The 19454-nt window shown below is 27.3% G+C and overlaps 1 protein-coding gene across 3 annotated transcripts in view; it reads left to right on the top strand.

The window, feature by feature from the left end:
- Positions 1-19454, top strand: part of haf (leucine-rich repeat and fibronectin type-III domain-containing protein hattifattener) — a 481095-nt gene that overhangs the window by 136732 nt on the left and 324909 nt on the right. For all 3 annotated transcript variants that reach the window (XR_012719793.1, XM_075297480.1, XM_075297482.1), the window contains exon 3: positions 6077-6131. The gene's annotated coding sequence lies outside the window, so the exon portion shown is untranslated. The remainder of the gene's footprint in view (positions 1-6076; positions 6132-19454) is intronic.

Raw genomic sequence — 19454 nt, 5'->3', positions numbered from 1 at the left:
TTTGACCAACTTTTCTATAGAAATAAAATTTTGACAAAATTTTCTATAGAAATAAAATGTTGACAAAATTTCTATAGATATAAAATTTTGACAAAATATTCTATCGAAATAAGATTTTGACAAAATTTTTTATAGAAATAAAATTTTGAAAAAATTTTTTATAGAAATAAAATTTTGAAAAAATTTTCTATAAAACATTTTCTATAGAAATAAAGTTTTGACAAAATTTTCTATACAAATAAAATGTTGCCAAATTTTCTATTGAAATAAAATTTTGACATTTTTTTTCTATAGCAATAACATTTTCTATAGGAGTAAAATTTTGACAAATTTTTCTATAGAAATAAAATTTTGACAAAATTTTCTATAGAAATAAAATTTTGATAAAATTTCTATAGAAATAAAATTTTGATAAAATTTCTATAGAAATAAAATTTTGACAAACATTTGTATAGATATAAAATGATGACATTTTGTATAGAAATAAAATTTTGACAAAGTATTCTATGGAATTAAAATTTTGACAAATTTTGTATAGAAATAAAATTTTGACAAATTTTTTTATAGAAATAAAATTTTGACAAAAATTTCTATAGAAATAAGATTTTGCCAAAATTTTCTATAGAAATAAAATTTTGACAAAAATTTCTATTGAAATAAAATCTTTACAAAATTTTCTATAGAAATAAAATTTTGACAAAATTTTCTATTGAAATAAAATTTTGACAAAATTTTCTATTGAAATAAAATTTTGACAAAATTTTTCTTAGCAATAAAATTTTCTATAGAAAGAAAATTTAACAAAATTTTCTATGGAAATAAAATTTTGACTAAATTTTGTATATAAATAAAATTTTGACAACATTTTCTATAGAAATAAAATTTTGACAAACATTTGTATAGATATAAAATTTTGACAACATTTTCTATAGAAATAAAATTTTACCAAAATTTTCTATAGAAATAAAATTTTGACAAAATTTTCTATAGAAATAGAATTTTGAAAAAATTTTCTATAGAAATAGAATTGTGACAAAATTTTCTATTGAAATAAAATTTTGACAAAATTTTCTATAGAAATAAAATTTTAACAAAATTTTCTATAGAAATTAAATTTTGACAAATTTTCTATAGAAATAAAATTTTGACAAAATTTTCTATTGAAATAAAATATTGACAACATTTTCTATAGAAATAAAATTTTGATAAAATTTTCTATAGAAATACAATTTTGATAAAATTTTCTATTGAAATAAAATTTTGACAAAATTTTCTATTGAAATAAAATTTTCTATTGAAATAAAATTTTGTCAAAATTTTCGATAGAAATAAAATTTTGACAAAATTTTTCTATAGCAATAAAATTTTCTATAGGAGTAAAATTTTGACAAATTTTTCTATAGAAATAAAATTTTGACAAAATTTTCTATAGAAATAAAATTTTGACAAAAATTTCTATTGAAATAAAATTTTTACAAAATTTTCTATAGAAATACAATTTTGACAACATTTGCTATAGAAATAAAATTTTGACAAACATTTGTATAGATATACAATTTTGACAACATTATCTATAGAAAAAAAAATTTTAGAAAATTTTCTATAGAAATAAAATGTTGACAAAATTTCTATATAAATACATTTTTGACAAACATTTGTATAGATATAAAATTTTGACAACATTTTCTATAGAAATAAAATTTTACCAAAATTTTCTATAGAAATAAAATGTTGGCAAAATTTCTATATAAATAAATTTTTGACAAACATTTGTATAGATATAAAATTTTGACAACATTTTCTATAGAAACAAAATTTTGACAAAGTTTTCTATAGAAATAAAATTTTGACAAAATTTTCTATAGAAATAGAATTTTGACAAAATCTTGTAGTTTAGTCAATGTATGGTTTTAAGCTGAAATAAAAAAACGACAACAATGCTTAAAGAACAAAACCAACAATAACAAAACAAAACAAATGGAAAAAGAAGAGGAGGCACGCTCAAAATAAACCCAGCCATGTTAATTCAAATCGATGATTTGACAGTGGCATAGGAAAAGAGATATGTTGGTTTCGAATTCATTTGGCATAAGCCGGCTATCAATGTAAAACCTTTTTTCGGAGGGTTCAAGTGTGGTTTTTGTTGGGTTTAATAAACTGCCTGAATTTATTCTGATAATTGGTTGATAGTTTTGCTGCAAGTAGAGGATGCTGATGAGGAATGTGGTAATTCCGAAACGTGCGTCCATCCAACCATCTTGCAGTCTATAGGGCTTTGCCCAAATAAATTTGACAAACATTCTTTTCCTCTGTTGGTTAAGCTACTCTTGTAGTTTAGTCAATGTATGGTTTTAAGCTGAAATAAAAAAACGACAACAATGCTTAAAGAACAAAACCAACAATAACAAAACAAAACAAATGAAATAAAATTTTAACAAAATTTTCTATAGAAATAAAATTTTGACAAATTTTCTATAGAAATAAAATTTTGACAAAATTTTCTATTGAAATAAAATTTTGATAACATTTTCTATAGAAATAAAATTTTGATAAAATTTTCTATAGAAATACAATTTTGATAAAATTTTCTATTGAAATAAAATTTTGACAAAATTTTCTATTGAAATAAAATTTTGTCAAAATTTTCGATAGAAATAAAATTTTGACAAAATTTTTCTATAGCAATAAAATTTTCTATAGGAGTAAAATTTTGACAAATTTTTCTATAGAAATAAAATTTTGACAAAATTTTCTATAGAAATAAAATTTTGACAAAATTTTCTATAGAAATAAAATGTTGATAAAATTTTGTACAAAAATAAAGTTTTGGAAAAAATTTGTATGGAAATAAAATTTTGACAAAATTTTCTATAAAATAAAATTTTGACAAAATATTGCATAGAAATAAAATTTTGACAACATTTTTATAGAAATAGAATTTTGACAAAATTTTATATAGAAATAGAATTTTGACAAAATTTTCTATAGAAATAAAATTTTGACAAAAGTTTGGATAGGAATAAAATGTTGACAAATTTTTCTATAGAAATAAAATTTTGACAAAATTTTGTATGGAAATAAAATTTTGACAAAATATTGCATAGAAATAAAATTTTGACAAAATTTTCTATGGAAATAAAATTTTGACAACATTTTTATAGAAATAGAATTTTGACAAAACTTTCTATAGAAATAAAATTTTGACAAAATTTTTTATGGGAATAAAATTGTGAAAAAAATTCTATAGAAATAAAATTTTGACAAAATTTTGGATAGCAATAAAATTTTGACAAAATTTAGTATAGAAAAAAAATTTTGAGAAAATTTTTTGAGAAAAAACGGACACGGACAACATCGCTCACATATACAGACAAATGATATGCAGAAGCGATGGGAAAAAGAACAACGCGCAGGTTGCATAGCAGCATCCACACTCAGTGCAATATTAAAAACAGACGAGAGCAGTGATGTTTCGCTGTCTCTAACAAAAATATGTGTTGTGTTTAGTTGTTGTAACTGATGTAAGTGAAGGATAGTTGTATCTACCCATTTGTTATGTTCGCCTAGTAGAATGTGTCATATTGAGATGTTTATCATTTATGTTAGAAATGTACTAAATGTTAGAATAAGATTGTAGCAATTAGTATATACTACTAATGTAATTTATTATAATAAATTTATTATAGATCAATACTTCCTGAAGAAGCAATTCAAGAAAATTGCGAAATATTGAAGAAAATATAAATAAAAAACATATAGATCTCAAGCTCGAAAAAACATAGAATTTTCATTTGAAAAACAAAGATCGAAAAAGCACAAAAATCAAAAGAAAATTTTTTATAGAAATAAAATTTTGCGAAAATTTTGTATAAAAATAAAATTTTGACAAAATTTTGTATAGAAATAAAATTTTGACAAAATATTGCATAGAGATAAATTTTTGACAAAATTTTCTATAGAAATAAAATGTTAACAAAATGTTCTATAAAATAAAATTTTGACAAACAGTGCCGGAGATATCACCCCACCTTGGGGTACGCTCTGTTTCACTCTATGGGGTCTTGTCTTCTTATCCCTAAATTCCACATACGACTTGCGCTCGCACAGATGATTTAGGACCTAATTTTTGGTTTCTGCCGGTTTGGACGTATTTTCGATGTCCGCGAATAGTGTGGCATGTTTGATGCAACGAATGCCTTCGATGCGCCACGATGACTGCCCTACGATACCTGCGACTATTTATATGTTATATGGTGAATTGGCATGGAAAGCGAGGAAGTTGGCCTGAATTTATACTAGTCTGCGTTTAGCTTTGGTTTTTTTTTATGAGATAATGGCCTCCCCGTTATTTCGACCCACCTCAATGTAGCTATCCGAAAGTCTATATTCAAATCCTTTTATTGTTCATGAACACTTTCGATAGAATGTGGAGTAAAGTTAATTTACTGTATAACCAGTATGAAAGCATCAAACTACAATGCCAAATGTTTACAACTTTCCACTTGTTCACTATTGTTGTTGAATGCTTTTGTTTGAGTTCCGTATACAGCAAATTTTCAGCATCTGTATCGAAATCTGATCATGGTTGTAAATTTAGTAACAAAATAATTGAACAAAAAAAAAATTCGATAAATATTTCGATTTTTTTGTTGATTTTTTTTGAGATTTTGTTAGTTGAAATACAATCAAGAGAATTATTTTTGGTTTTCATAGCAAAAAAGTTGACAGTATTTATTCACAGAGAATGCAAAACCAAAAAACAAAAATAAAATTTAACTATCCATGTATGTAAAAGTCATTTGTAAGCCAACAATTTATGGCTACATATTCAGAGAGAGAGAGAGAGAGAGAGAGAGAAGGGAAGAGAGAAAATATATTTTCTATGCTTTTGGAATTCTCAAAACCAAGACCAGTAGCATATGTAAAAAGAATCAACAAAGCATTTTTGAATTTGTTTTAAGGCCATAATTCATTGTAGAAAGTTTGTTGATAGTTTTCCATAGTAATAAATTTAGGATTTTATTGTTGCCCTCTACAAGAACAAAGAAAATATTGTATTAGAGAATTATATGGGATTTGAAAGGAGATGATGAAGATTATAGAAGTAATAGAGAATATACAGATCGTCGTTTCAGTGCTCTCCTGTTCCCCTCCCCTCTTCATGTTGCGCTGTGAATGGGTTATCGCAGTAATCATGCAAACTAACATCTTGTGGATAGGTAATCACCAACCAAGAATGTCAGGGTTGATCTTCACCTTCAAGAGCACGAGAACCAGCGTTACAAAAGAGGGCCTCTTGGTCAGGCAGCATACCACACAGCTTTGAACAGAATTCATGAGGATCTTGTATCTGAAGCGGGGAGAAGCTAAATAGTTGATCCTGCCCTCGGATCACGACCACTACCCATAGCTCCGGAGGAAAGAGACCTCCAAAGTCATCTGCTCCTGTCAATTTGTAATAAGTTCCCTGTTAGAAACAAGGTCCTCAAGTTGCCCACCGCCAGCATTTGGGGTGCGGATAAAGATACCTTGTCTACAGCATATAAAGCAGTTGGCTGAACAGTGGTAAACATTGCAGAGCCCGTGTGGACACCTCAGACAAGTGACACGTAGTGGAATAACATACAGAACTTTCAGAACGCTGCCTTTAGAACTGCGACAGGACGTCTCCGCAGTACACCCCTAAATCATCTTTATGTGGATACCGAGATCATCTATGTGCGTAGATACAATTACATGTTGTCAAAACTTAAGCGATGAGAAGCTACAAGGTTCTCAGAGCTCGACCACAGCCTATAGCATCGGAGGAAAGGGAACACCCACGGTAGACTAGGTAGTTTGGGTCCAACTGAATCGAAATTTTGTGTTCGATTTTAACATATAATTGCATTCGCTATGTATACTGGTCTACACTGAATCGCCACCTGAATCAATGTCACCCTTGATGCCCTTCCAATATTGTCCCATTTAGTCCTTTCTATCAATTTCTCTGTGTCTTTCCGTGTTTAATCTTTTTTTCTTGTTTTATATACCAACGAATTATGTTAACTTTTCTTTTTTTCTATTTTCTTTTTAGGAAACTGAGTTCATTCAACTGGAGCAGGTCTCAACTTACTTGTAAACAGAAAGTGGTAAGTAATACATTAAACAAAAACATTGTTTATATACTATATAAAAAAAGAAAACTATAAGTATATTTATGAAAGAAATAGTCTCATATTTATGCAAAATATGCCTCGTGAGTAAAATTCCCAGAAAACAAATGGTAAATCACGACGATGTCCCAGACAACAAGAAAATCAATTTTTGAAGTTATTCGTGTATAAAACCTAGACCCCCCCCCAAATCCTATGGAACACATGTTTAACATCACGTTACAATATATTAAAACCCATTCACGAATTCAGAGCATCCACTTGTTTGGGATGTATATTGATTGCATTCACTACCAGTTTTTGGAAGTTTTTCTATGAATATAAAAAAGTCCGTCAAAAGAAAATAATCGACATAAAAAATGCATCAGAATGTTGGCGATTGTGCTCGTTTTTTTTTTTCATTTTAACACATAAGTGGAAGCCAATGTGAATGTAACATCATTTACTTGCATCCATCCGGTAGTCACTTACTCAGTCTATGGTAGAGAAGGGGTAAAAAAAAACCTATAAAAATAATACAGTTGTCATAAACAGTGATTAAAAACAAACTCGCAAATGTTTGTAGACCAAAATTGTAGCAGGTCATTGAGAGAATAAAAGTTGGGAGAATTCAATAAATTGACAAAGTAAAAAGAAGTCTCTAAATTTGATGGGGCCGAGCTGGGGACAATAGGTGGTGGATCGGGGACAGCAGGTGGTGGATCGCTGGACAAATCTAAGGTCAGCTGGTGAAAATAAGCAGCCCCCAACCAAGGGCGACGAAGATTGAGGACTTTCTAAACAATGGCAAGTATATTCGAGGACGTCTATGCGACATGGCGATTGGATACCACCAGCTACGTTGGTATCCTCCCACTCCCCTTAATGTGCTTAGAGCTAGGCGTAGTAAGGAGAGTGATGCCCCCGTGGACTTCCTAATCAACCACGAAGAATATAAGAATGGTATTACACGGAATTACGATTATGGACTATGATTTGAACTATGGATCGGAATAGAAGCAATGTGCCGACAGATGTGGCATTATGTTACTTGAGTACCTGAGAGTGACATCTCAGAGAAATGGCTTTCAGACTGATGTCACAACTGCCCTCGTCCCTTTAAATCACTGTAAGGGCTTAGAGAAGGCTCTGTGTCACGTAACCAATAAGTGGGCAATGTCGGTTCTGTTGACACAACATCCAGATTAGTGTCCGACTTGGCTCTGAACACAAGTACCCATAAGGTGTTGTTTGAACACTCGAGAGGACCTCACTTCTTGCATGGGGTCCCTCGGGGTCACTTCAAAGGGCAACTACATTATCGGACACTGATAACGGCTCCAAGTTGGGACCCGAACCGAAAGAATACTCCGACAAACAATTCAACGGACGGGAGAGTAGGCATTAGTGCCCTGTGAACACAAGTACCCATAAGGTGTTGCGTCAACACTCGCGAGGACCTCACTGCTTGCATATGGGCCCTCGGGGTCACTTCAAAGGGCAACTACATTATCGGACACAGATAACGGCTCCCTGTTGGAACCCATACCGAATACATACTCCGACAAATAATTCAACAGACGGGAGAGCTGGAGATAGGGAGCTAGTATTCAACTTTAGAAACAATTCTAAGACAATCCGGTGGCCGGTAAAAACGATGCGTCTCACCGACACGGTCATTCTAATGATGGAGAGGCTGGTAAAAATACATAACGCGGGATTTTATTAAAAACCTATCCTAGGGAACGCAAAATTCCGAACAAACCCAAGGAAAATGAAGAATATCTCCAATTGGAAGGAACTTTTTCAAATTACAGCTCGCCAAAACAATCATAGGGAAAACGAAGAATACCCTCAAATCGGAGGGAACTTTTTCAAATTTCAGATGGCCAAAACATGAGAAAATCTGAAGAGGAAGCCCTAGCAAAGTGTCAGTAGACAAAAGGCAATAAGTAGACAAACGACCATTAGTAGGGATGTTCAAAACGGAGTTTCCCAGATAGACGAACTACTTGATGTTATTGGTAACTACCAAAAAACCTGGAAGATGGCACAGAAAGAGAGGAAAACCGAAAAGGATACATGAGAATCTCGCTGTATATAGCCCAACACTTCAGACCCCAAGTACAAGCAAAGTGCATCCAGGCCAGTAGAGACAAACCCAGGAAAAAAGTAAATAAGAGATCGAACGAAGTGTTTATACTTACTTGTGTTAATAAAGCTTCGAACATAAAGTTTTCGGGGACAAAAGGGGGGAAATCGAAACCACGACAAAAGGGGCCAAGGAGCGCCCCGATGCCGTCGTTATAAAGCGTTGTCACCGGCACAGTTATGCGGACTTTTTTAGAAGACTTATGGATATGGTGAATCCAAAGGAAGCTGAAGTGGCAGTCCAAACCGTTAAGAAGAGTAAGGCTGGATTGTATAGTCTAAGTGAGCCTGAAACTAAATCGCGCTGCCATTTTTACCTTAAGGCTGGCTCCATTCTCTTAGTGATGCGAAAAGGGGGAGACAAAGAAACCTTTCGTGTGACTCAAAGGATAAGGCCGGGCACGCGAAAGAATAAGGCCGTTGTACAGACCATCAAGACGAACTGCACAATAGAGTTCCAAAACCTGGATGCACTCACAACAGAAGAAGTTAGAGAGTCAAATTAAATTCAATTCAGATTGATTGATAAAATAATTGATTGATTGAGATAAATAAAGCTTCGAACATAATGTTTTCGGGTGCAAAAGTTGAAACATCGAAGAGGCCATGGGAACGCTTTGGAGAGCTGTAGGTCCTGCTAAACTGTTCCACGACTTGGTCTTTAAAATGAGGATACATGAGGATCTTGCGACAAATATCCCATTAACCGACCCTCTGATTTGATAACCTCTGAACGCCGGACGTTTATCAATCAAAAGAAAGCCAACTGGAAAGTCTTCAGAGAATACACCGATCGCCGCTTCAGTGAGCTCCCGTCCCCCTCGGATGTTCATGTTGCCCAGAGGGCGTTCCGGGACATCATCTACGCAGCAGCCGCTCGCTTCATACCCGCTGGCCGAATTGCCCAAGTGAGGCCCAACTTCCCAGCCGTGCTAACCCTGCTGATCCTAGAATCAGAGAACTGAATCTAGAGATTAGTAAGATAGTCGACGAGCACAAGTGGAACACTTGTAACTTAGGCACAGGAACTGGTAAATTGTGGGAGCCCTCTCGATCCCGCTACAAGGGATGATGGGATTTCAGTCACCTTTGGCGACGTGACTGTTACTGATCCGAAGAGATGCGCCAAATACTTCAACCGACAGTTTGTCGAGCATCCCGAGAGTGATATAGCGAAAAGGAGAGCCACTCGTCGCATACGTGGTTTCCGAGCCGACGACACACCACAATTTACCGCAGCCGAAGTTACCATTAACAGCGCGAAACCATCCAAGGCGCTAGGTCCCGAAGGAATTTCAATGCTAACGCTAAAGCATCTGGGAATACAGGGAGTTGAGTACCTGACCAGACTCTTCAATTTGTCCTTGGAATCACTCATTATACCCGATGTCTGGAAGATGAGGAGAGTGATTCCCCTACTGAAGCCAGGCAAAGATTAGAGTAAAGGTGAATCGTACAGACCGATATCCCTTCTCTCGCCAGTAGCCAAGACACTAGAAGCACTACTTCTCCCCAGCCTTGTGGAGAATTTTCCAGCTGTCCACCATCAACATGGATTCCGTAAGGTACACAGTACGACGACAGCCTTACCATTTCGACACATATCAATAGGGGATTTAATCAGCCCAAGCCGTGTCATATGACGGTCCTCGTGGCGCTTGACCTATCGAAAGCGTTCGATACGGTCAACCATGCCACATTGTTCGAGGATATCGATAATACATCCCTACCGGCAGGAACGAAGCGATGGGTTCTGAATTATATGTGTGGACGCCAGTCGTATGTGGAATTCAGGGACAAGAAGTCAAAACCCCGTAGAGTTAAACAGGGAGTTCCCCAGGGCGGGGTGATATCTCCGGCACTGTTTAACCTCTACCTGTCCTCGATTCCACACCCTCCTCTCGGCGTCGAGATTGTGTCATATGCAGACGATTGCACAATCATGGCATCCGGGCCCATTGTTGATGACATTTGCGGTCGATTGAATGTCTACCTCGCTGATCTTACCAGTTATTTTACTGCAAGAAATTTGAGGATATCTCTCACCAAATCTTCAGCCACACTATTCACTACATGGACGGCGGAAGTACGCTGGCAGTTGAATGTCAGAGTCGATGGCGAAACAAATTACCCCAAGATTCTCGGGGTCACATTCGACAGCCTTTTTAAGTCGTCCGCCCATGCCACTGCATTTGTGATAAGCTCCGCAGTAAAAATACGGTTCTCAAGTCGCTTGCCGGCAGCACTTGGGGTGCGGACAAAGAAACCTTTATAACTACATATAAGGCAATTGGCCGGTCAGTCGTAAACTATGCAGCGCCAGTGTGGACACCTCAAATGAGCGATACGGAGTGGAATAACATACAGCCCTGTCAGAACGCTGCACTTAGAACCGTAACAGGATGTCTCCGCAGTACACCCCTGGATCACCTTTATGCGGAGACCAAGATCATCCCAGTGCGTCGACACAATTACATGTTGTCAAAGCAACACCTCTTGGGTTGCCATCGAAGTTGTCATCCGAATCACCATCTTGTGGATAGACAACCTCCAACTAGGAGTATAATGGTTGATCTTTACTTTCTAGAGTCCGAGATCCAGCGTTACAAAAGAGAGCCTCTGGATCAGGCAGCATACCAGACAGGTCTGAACAGGATTCATGAGGATACTGTTCTCGAAGTCCGACCGCCGCCCATAGCACCGGAGGAGAGAGACCACCCACGGCAGACCATGGTAGTTTCGGCCCAACCAAGATCAGGCAAGTTCATCCGCCTCAATTCATACTTATCAGTGATTGATAGCAGCGTGTGTCCCATCTATAATCAAGGGCCACATGACACTCGTCACCTTTTTGCTTGCCCAGCTAAGCCTACCCGTCTCACTACCAGATCACTCTGGACACACCCCATCCTTGTCGCAGAGTTCCTTGATCTGGTTACCAGCTGAACTACACAAGCATAGAACAAAATGGATGAAACTATATTAAAAACTGTTACAACAACAACACTTCAGACCCGCAAGAGCAGGCGAAGTGCACCCAGCCCAACAGAGATAAACCCCGGAAAGAAGGTCAAAAAGAGATCCAACGAAATGGTGGCACGCATGGTTTTAAATATAGCTTTGAACATAATGTTTTCCAGCGCAAAAGGGGACAAACCGAAGAGGAAACAACGCCAAAAGAGCTAAGTGAACGCCCCGTTGCCATCACTAACATAGAAATCCCTGTAACGGACACAGTTATGCGGACGTTTTGAGAAGTTTAAGGAATAAGGCGAATCCAAGGGAAGCAGAAGTGGCAGTTCAAACCGGTCGGAAGACTAAGGCTGGCTCCATTCTTTTAGTGATGGGAAAAGGAGGAGGCAAAGAAACCTTCCGTGAGACAATCACGGGCCGTTGTACAGAGTCGCAAGACCTGGATGCATTCAAGACAGAAAAATAATTCAATCCAATTCAATTTAATTCAATTCAATTCAATTCAATTCAATTCAATTCAATTCAATTCAATTCAATTCAATTCAATTAAATTAAATTAAATTAAATTAAATTAAATTAAATTAAATTAAATTAAATTAAATTAAATTAAATTAAATTAAATTAAATTAAATTAAATTAAATTAAATTAAATTAAATTAAATTAAATTAAATTAAATTAAATTAAATTAAATTAAATTAAATTAAATTAAATTAAATTAAATTAAATTAAATTAAATTAAATTAAATTAAATTAAATTAAATTAAATTAAATTAAATTAAATTAAATTAAATTAAATTAAATTAAATTAAATTAAATTAAATTAAATTAAATTAAATTAAATTAAATTAAATTAAATTAAATTAAATTAAATTAAATTAAATTAAATTAAATTAAATTAAATTAAATTAAATTAAATTAAATTAAATTAAATTAAATTAAATTAAATTAAATTAAATTAAATTAAATTAAATTAAATTAAATTAAATTAAATTAAATTAAATTAAATTAAATTAAATTAAATTAAATTAAATTAAATTAAATTAAATTAAATTAAATTAAATTAAATTAAATTAAATTAAATTAAATTAAATTAAATTAAATTAAATTAAATTAAATTAAATTAAATTAAATTAAATTAAATTAAATTAAATTAAATTAAATTAAATTAAATTAAATTAAATTAAATTAAATTAAATTAAATTAAATTAAATTAAATTAAATTAAATTAAATTAAATTAAATTAAATTAAATTAAATTAAATTAAATTAAATTAAATTAAATTAAATTAAATTAAATTAAATTAAATTAAATTAAATTAAATTAAATTAAATTAAATTAAATTAAATTAAATTAAATTAAATTAAATTAAATTAAATTAAATTAAATTAAATTAAATTAAATTAAATTAAATTAAATTAAATTAAATTAAATTAAATTAAATTAAATTAAATTAAATTAAATTAAATTAAATTAAATTAAATTAAATTAAATTAAATTAAATTAAATTAAATTAAATTAAATTAAATTAAATTAAATTAAATTAAATTAAATTAAATTAAATTAAATTAAATTAAATTAAATTAAATTAAATTAAATTAAATTAAATTAAATTAAATTAAATTAAATTAAATTAAATTAAATTAAATTAAATTAAATTAAATTAAATTAAATTAAATTAAATTAAATTAAATTAAATTAAATTAAATTAAATTAAATTAAATTAAATTAAATTAAATTAAATTAAATTAAATTAAATTAAATTAAATTAAATTAAATTAAATTAAATTAAATTAAATTAAATTAAATTAAATTAAATTAAATTAAATTAAATTAAATTAAATTAAATTAAATTAAATTAAATTAAATTAAATTAAATTAAATTAAATTAAATTAAATTAAATTAAATTAAATTAAATTAAATTAAATTAAATTAAATTAAATTAAATTAAATTAAATTAAATTAAATTAAATTAAATTAAATTAAATTAAATTAAATTAAATTAAATTAAATTAAATTAAATTAAATTAAATTAAATTAAATTAAATTAAATTAAATTAAATTAAATTAAATTAAATTAAATTAAATTAAATTAAATTAAATTAAATTAAATTAAATTAAATTAAATTAAATTAAATTAAATTAAATTAAATTAAATTAAATTTAATTAAATTAAATTAAATTAAATTAAATTAAATTAAATTAAATTAAATTAAATTAAATTAAATTAAATTAAATTAAATTAAATTAAATTAAATTAAATTAAATTAAATTAAATTAAATTAAATTAAATTAAATTAAATTAAATTAAATTAAATTAAATTAAATTAAATTAAATTAAATTAAATTAAATTAAATTAAATTAAATTAAATTAAATTAAATTAAATTAAATTAAATTAAATTAAATTAAATTAAATTAAATTAAATTAAATTAAATTAAATTAAATTAAATTAAATTAAATTAAATTAAATTAAATTAAATTAAATTAAATTAAATTAAATTAAATTAAATTAAATTAAATTAAATTAAATTAAATTAAATTAAATTAAATTAAATTAAATTAAATTAAATTAAATTAAATTAAATTAAATTAAATTAAATTAAATTAAATTAAATTAAATTAAATTAAATTAAATTAAATTAAATTAAATTAAATTAAATTAAATTAAATTAAATTAAATTAAATTAAATTAAATTAAATTAAATTAAATTAAATTAAATTAAATTAAATTAAATTAAATTAAATTAAATTAAATTAAATTAAATTAAATTAAATTAAATTAAATTAAATTAAATTAAATTAAATTAAATTAAATTAAATTAAATTAAATTAAATTAAATTAAATTAAATTAAATTGAATTGAATTGAATTGAATTGAATTGAATTGAATTGAATTGAATTGAATTGAATTGAATTGAATTGAATTGAATTGAATTGAATTGAATTGAATTGAATTGAATTGAATTGAATTGAATTGAATTGAATTGAATTGAATTGAATTGAATTGAATTGAATTGAATTGAATTGAATTGAATTGAATTGAATTGAATTGAATTGAATTGAATTGAATTGAATTGAATTGAATTGAATTGAATTGAATTGAATTGAATTGAATTGAATTGAATTGAATTGAATTGAATTGAATTGAATTGAATTGAATTGAATTGAATTGAATTGAATTGAATTGAATTGAATTGAATTGAATTGAATTGAATTGAATTGAATTGAATTGAATTGAATTGAATTGAATTGAATTGAATTGAATTGAATTGAATTGAATTGAATTGAATTGAATTGAATTGAATTGAATTGAATTGAATTGAATTGAATTGAATTGAATTGAATTGAATTGAATTGAATTGAATTGAATTGAATTGAATTGAATTGAATTGAATTGAATTGAATTGAATTGAATTGAATTGAATTGAATTGAATTGAATTGAATTGAATTGAATTGAATTGAATTGAATTGAATTGAATTGAATTGAATTGAATTGAATTGAATTGAATTGAATTGAATTGAATTGAATTGAATTGAATTGAATTGAATTGAATTGAATTGAATTGAATTGAATTGAATTAAATTAAATTACAATAATTTAAATTAAATTAAATTAAATTAAATTAAATTAAAGTAAATTTAATTCAATTCAATTCAATTACATTACATTACATTAAATTCAATTCAATTTAACTCTTTTTTTAATTTCTTCATTTTTGTTATTTAATTTAAATTAGGTCTAAATTATGTTCTAATTATATTAATTTAAATTTAATATTTTTTTTATTATTTATTTATTTTTTTTTTAATAATTCAATAAAGCTCTCAATCCACTGTTGCAATCTTTCAATTTTCACAGCATTTGCTATCTTTGATGGTGATGAAGCGCATGTAAAATAATTTAGTACACAACAATTTCTCAAAATCCAATGAAGAAAACAACGAACCTGAAAAGCTTAGAAAAATCCGGTAAAACAAATTTTATACAAAGTTAATGCTCTTTTTTGCAGCACCTCCCAAACTTTCATGCATGCTCTCTTTTTCCATTTTTTTGCATATAAATCACCATTTAAAAACCAAGAAATGGCCTCCCTGGAAAAAAACTAAAACAAACCATCAACTTTCTCTGCAATATTCGATGGGGCTTTTTTTCATTGTTTAATGCATTTTTTTGAATAGATTTTCATTTGCTGTTCTCTCTTGGTTAAGAAAGTAAAACAACGAAGTGCAATTTTCCCCTGGGGCTGAGAAAGAAGCCAATGTCTGTTAAAAATAAACCATGTAACAATAACAATTTTTTAAATGCTGATTTGCTACATTTATTTTTTTGTTATTGTATGGCAATCTTGGAAAGAAAATAGCGGCAAATTTCTTTATCAAATTGCATCAGTGGTCAATCGATTGAAATGGAATTTAAACGACAGGCCAATTTTTGGCGTTTTTATTAGCTCTTTTTATGGATCTCTATTTGAATAATAAAGATTCATTTATAGAATAAGTGTGGCAGTTTTTTTTTTCGGAATAATTAAAGAAAGTAAATAATAGCCTAAAATTCTGCCGAAAAACATTTTCTGTTTAATGAATTATTAGAGATTTTTCTACAGCAATATACGGCCTAACCGAACTCAACCTCGTGTTCACTTGTATCACTTTAATCATACCGAAATATTTCTTGCAATTTACCATGTCTTAATGTATAGAGAATCGAAGTTAACAAACTTGGTTAAAATGATGGCTTACAGCATTGCTTTGTATTAATTTTGGTTTGTTTTTGTTGCTGTTATGTTATTTTCTGCGTTGATTTAGATTGTATTTGGCTGCAAATTGAGTGTTGCGCATGCGTAACCTTTTTTGTAGCTTGAAGCGGTTCAATTTTTTTTTGTATGCAATCATCATCCATTCATTTTTCCAACTACCACAATTCAATTTACTCACCGCAGTGCAGTAGTAGCAGTAAACAATTTGTTGCACATTTTGTTAAAAAAGCAAGGTTCACAGGTGTATTACTTCGATGTGTGGTGGAAAACTGTCTTAACTGAATACTCCGTTTGTGAGCAATAAATTAACGTTCCCCTCCTCCCATCCCATTGGCTGTTGAGTGAAATAAACGCACACTCAATGGATAATTAAATGCTGTATGTGACAGATATTAGTTAACTTTTGATTTGCTAAAAAAACATAAAATGTAGAAAATTTATAGATTTTACGCCTAATGAATATTTAGAGAATGTTAATGCCAATAAGGCAAAGCATTCTAAAATGACCCAAATTTTGCTTTTTTTTGAGATGGGGAGTGTTTTTCTACGCATTACCTCAATTTTTGGTGCAGAGTTCTGCAGACATATTCTTCTTACATATATTACGAATAATATTGTTTGAATTACCTATATTGGTAATAACGGCGCCGCAATGCTATGTCACGCGAGAAAAAATAAAATCACTGGTATCGCTCTCTATTCTTACCAAATTTCGGCACTTTCTATCAAACGGATGGATATCATTTATCTACCTTTCGAATATTATGTTAAACGACCTATATTGGTAATGACGGTGCCGAAAGTATATACAAAGTTGTAAATTTATAGATTTTACGTCCAATGAATATTCGGAAAATATTTTTGTAAAGAAAAAGAAGCATTCTAAATGGACCCAAATTTTTTACAGTGTTTTTTTATTTGTCACCAAATTTTTTGGTGCGGATTATTATAGACATAGTATTCTTTCACTTACATATATTACGAATAACATTAGTTGGACGACTTGAATAGACCTCGTTATCTTTCCAAATCAAATTTCGACAGTTTCTATCAAATCGGTACCCTCTATCCTCGTTCCGCATAAAATCTTATTTCTATAGAAAATTTTGACAAAATTTCATTGCTGTAGAAAATTTTGTCAAAATTTTATTTCTATAGAAAATTTTGTCAAAATCTTATTTGTATAGAAAATTTAGTAAAAATTTTATTTGTATAGAAAATTTGGTAAAAATTTTAGTTCTACAGAAAATCTTGTCAAAATTTTATTTCTATAGAAATTTTGTAAAAAATTTATTTCCATAGAAGTTTTTTCAAGATTTTATTTCTATAGAAAATTTTGCCAAAATTTTATTTCTATAGAAAATTTTGCCAAAATTTTATTTCTATAGAAAATTTAGTCAAAATTTTATTTCTTTAGAAAATTTTGTCAAAATTTTATTTCCATAGATATTTTTTTAAAGATTTTATTTCTATCGAAAATGTTGTCAAAATTTTATCTCTATATAACATTTTGTAAAAATTTTATTTCTTTAGAAAATTTTGTCAACATTTTATTTCTTCAGAAAATTTTGTCAAAATTTTATTTCTATAGAAATTTTTTTAAAAATTTTATTTCTATAGAAAATTTTGTCAAAATTTTATTTCTATAGAAAATTTTGTCCAAATTTTATTTCTATAGAAAATTTTGTCAAAATTTTATTTCTATAGAAATCTTTGCCAAAATTTTATGTCAATAAAAATTTTTTATCAAAATTTTGTCAAAATTTTATTTCTATAGAAATTTTTTTCAAGATTTTATTTTTATAGAAAATTTTGTCAAAATTTTATTTCTATAAAAAATTTTGCCAAAACTTTATTTCTTTAGAAAATTTTGTCAAAAGTTTGTTTTTTTTTAGAAAATTTTGTCAAAATTTTATTTCCATAGAATTTTTTTCAAAATTTTATTTCTGTAGAATATTTTGTCAAAATTTTATTTCTATAAAAAATTTTTCAAAGTTTTATTTCTATAGAAAATTTTTTCAAAATTTTATTTTTATAGAAAAGTTTGTCAACATTTTATTTCTATAGAAAACTTTGTTAAAATTTTATGTCAATAAAAATTTTTCTCAAAATTTTGTTTATATACAAAATTTTGTCAAAATTGTATTTCTATAGAAAATTTTGTCAAAATTTTATTTGTATAGAAAATTTTGTCAAAATTTTATTTCTTTAGAAAATTTTGTCAACATTTTATTTCTATAGAAAAATTTTTCAAAATTTTATTTCTATAGAAAATTTTGTCAAAATTTTATCTCTATATAACATTTTGTAAAAATTTTATTTCTTTAGAAAATTTTGTCAAAATTTTATTTCTTCAGAAAATTTTGTCAAAATTTTATTTCTATAGATTTTTTTTTAAAAATTTTATTTCTATAGAACTTTTTGTCAAAATTTTATTTCTATAGAAAATTTTGTTAAAATTTTATTTCTATAGAAAATTTTGTCAAAATTTTATTTCTATAGAAAATTTTGTCAAAATTTTATTTCTATAGAAAATGTTGACAAAATTTTATTTCTATAGAAAATTTTGACAAAATTTTATTTCTATAGAAAATTTTGTCAAAATTTTATTTTTATTGACATTTTATTTCTGTAGATTTTTTTTTTTAAATTTTATTTCCATAGAATTTTTTTTTCAACATTTTTTTCTATAGAAAATTTTGTCAAAATATTATTTCTATAGTGAATTTTGTTAAAATTTTATTTCTAAAGTGAATTTTGACAAAATTTTATTTCTATAGAAAATTTTGTCAAAATTTTATTTCTATAGAAAATTGTTTCAACATTTTATTTCTATAGAAAATTTTGTCAAAATTTTATTTCTATAGAAATCTTTGCCAAAATTTTATATCAATAAAAATTTTTTATCAAAATTTTGTCAAAATTTTATTTCTATAGAAATTTTTTTCAAGATTTTATTTTTATAGAAAATTTTGTCAAAATTTTATTTCTATAAAAAATTTTGCCAAAATTTTATTTCTTTAGAAAATTTTGTCAAAAGTTTGTTTTTTTTAGAAAATTTTGTCAAAATTTTATTTTCATAGAATTTTTTTCAAAATTTTATTTCTTTAGAATATTTTTTCAAAATTTTATTTCTATAAAAAATTTTTCAAAATTTTATTTCTATAGAAAATTTTGTCAAAATTTTATTTTTATAGAAAATTTTGTCAACATTTTATTTCTATAGAAAACTTTGTTAAAATTTTATGTCAATAAAAATTTTTCTCAAAATTTTGTTTCTATACAAAATTTTGTCAAAATTGTATTTCTATACAAAATTTTGTCAAAATTTTGTTTCTATACAAAATTTTGTCAAAATTGTATTTCTATAGAAAATTTTGTCAAAATTTTATTTCTATAGAAAATTTTGTCAACATTTTATATCTATAGAAAAATT

This window comes from Haematobia irritans, chromosome 2, assembly GCF_050003625.1.
Source record: "Haematobia irritans isolate KBUSLIRL chromosome 2, ASM5000362v1, whole genome shotgun sequence".
NCBI classification, from domain to species: Eukaryota; Metazoa; Arthropoda; class Insecta; order Diptera; family Muscidae; genus Haematobia; species Haematobia irritans.
This window is presented reverse-complemented; position numbering and strand designations above follow the sequence as displayed.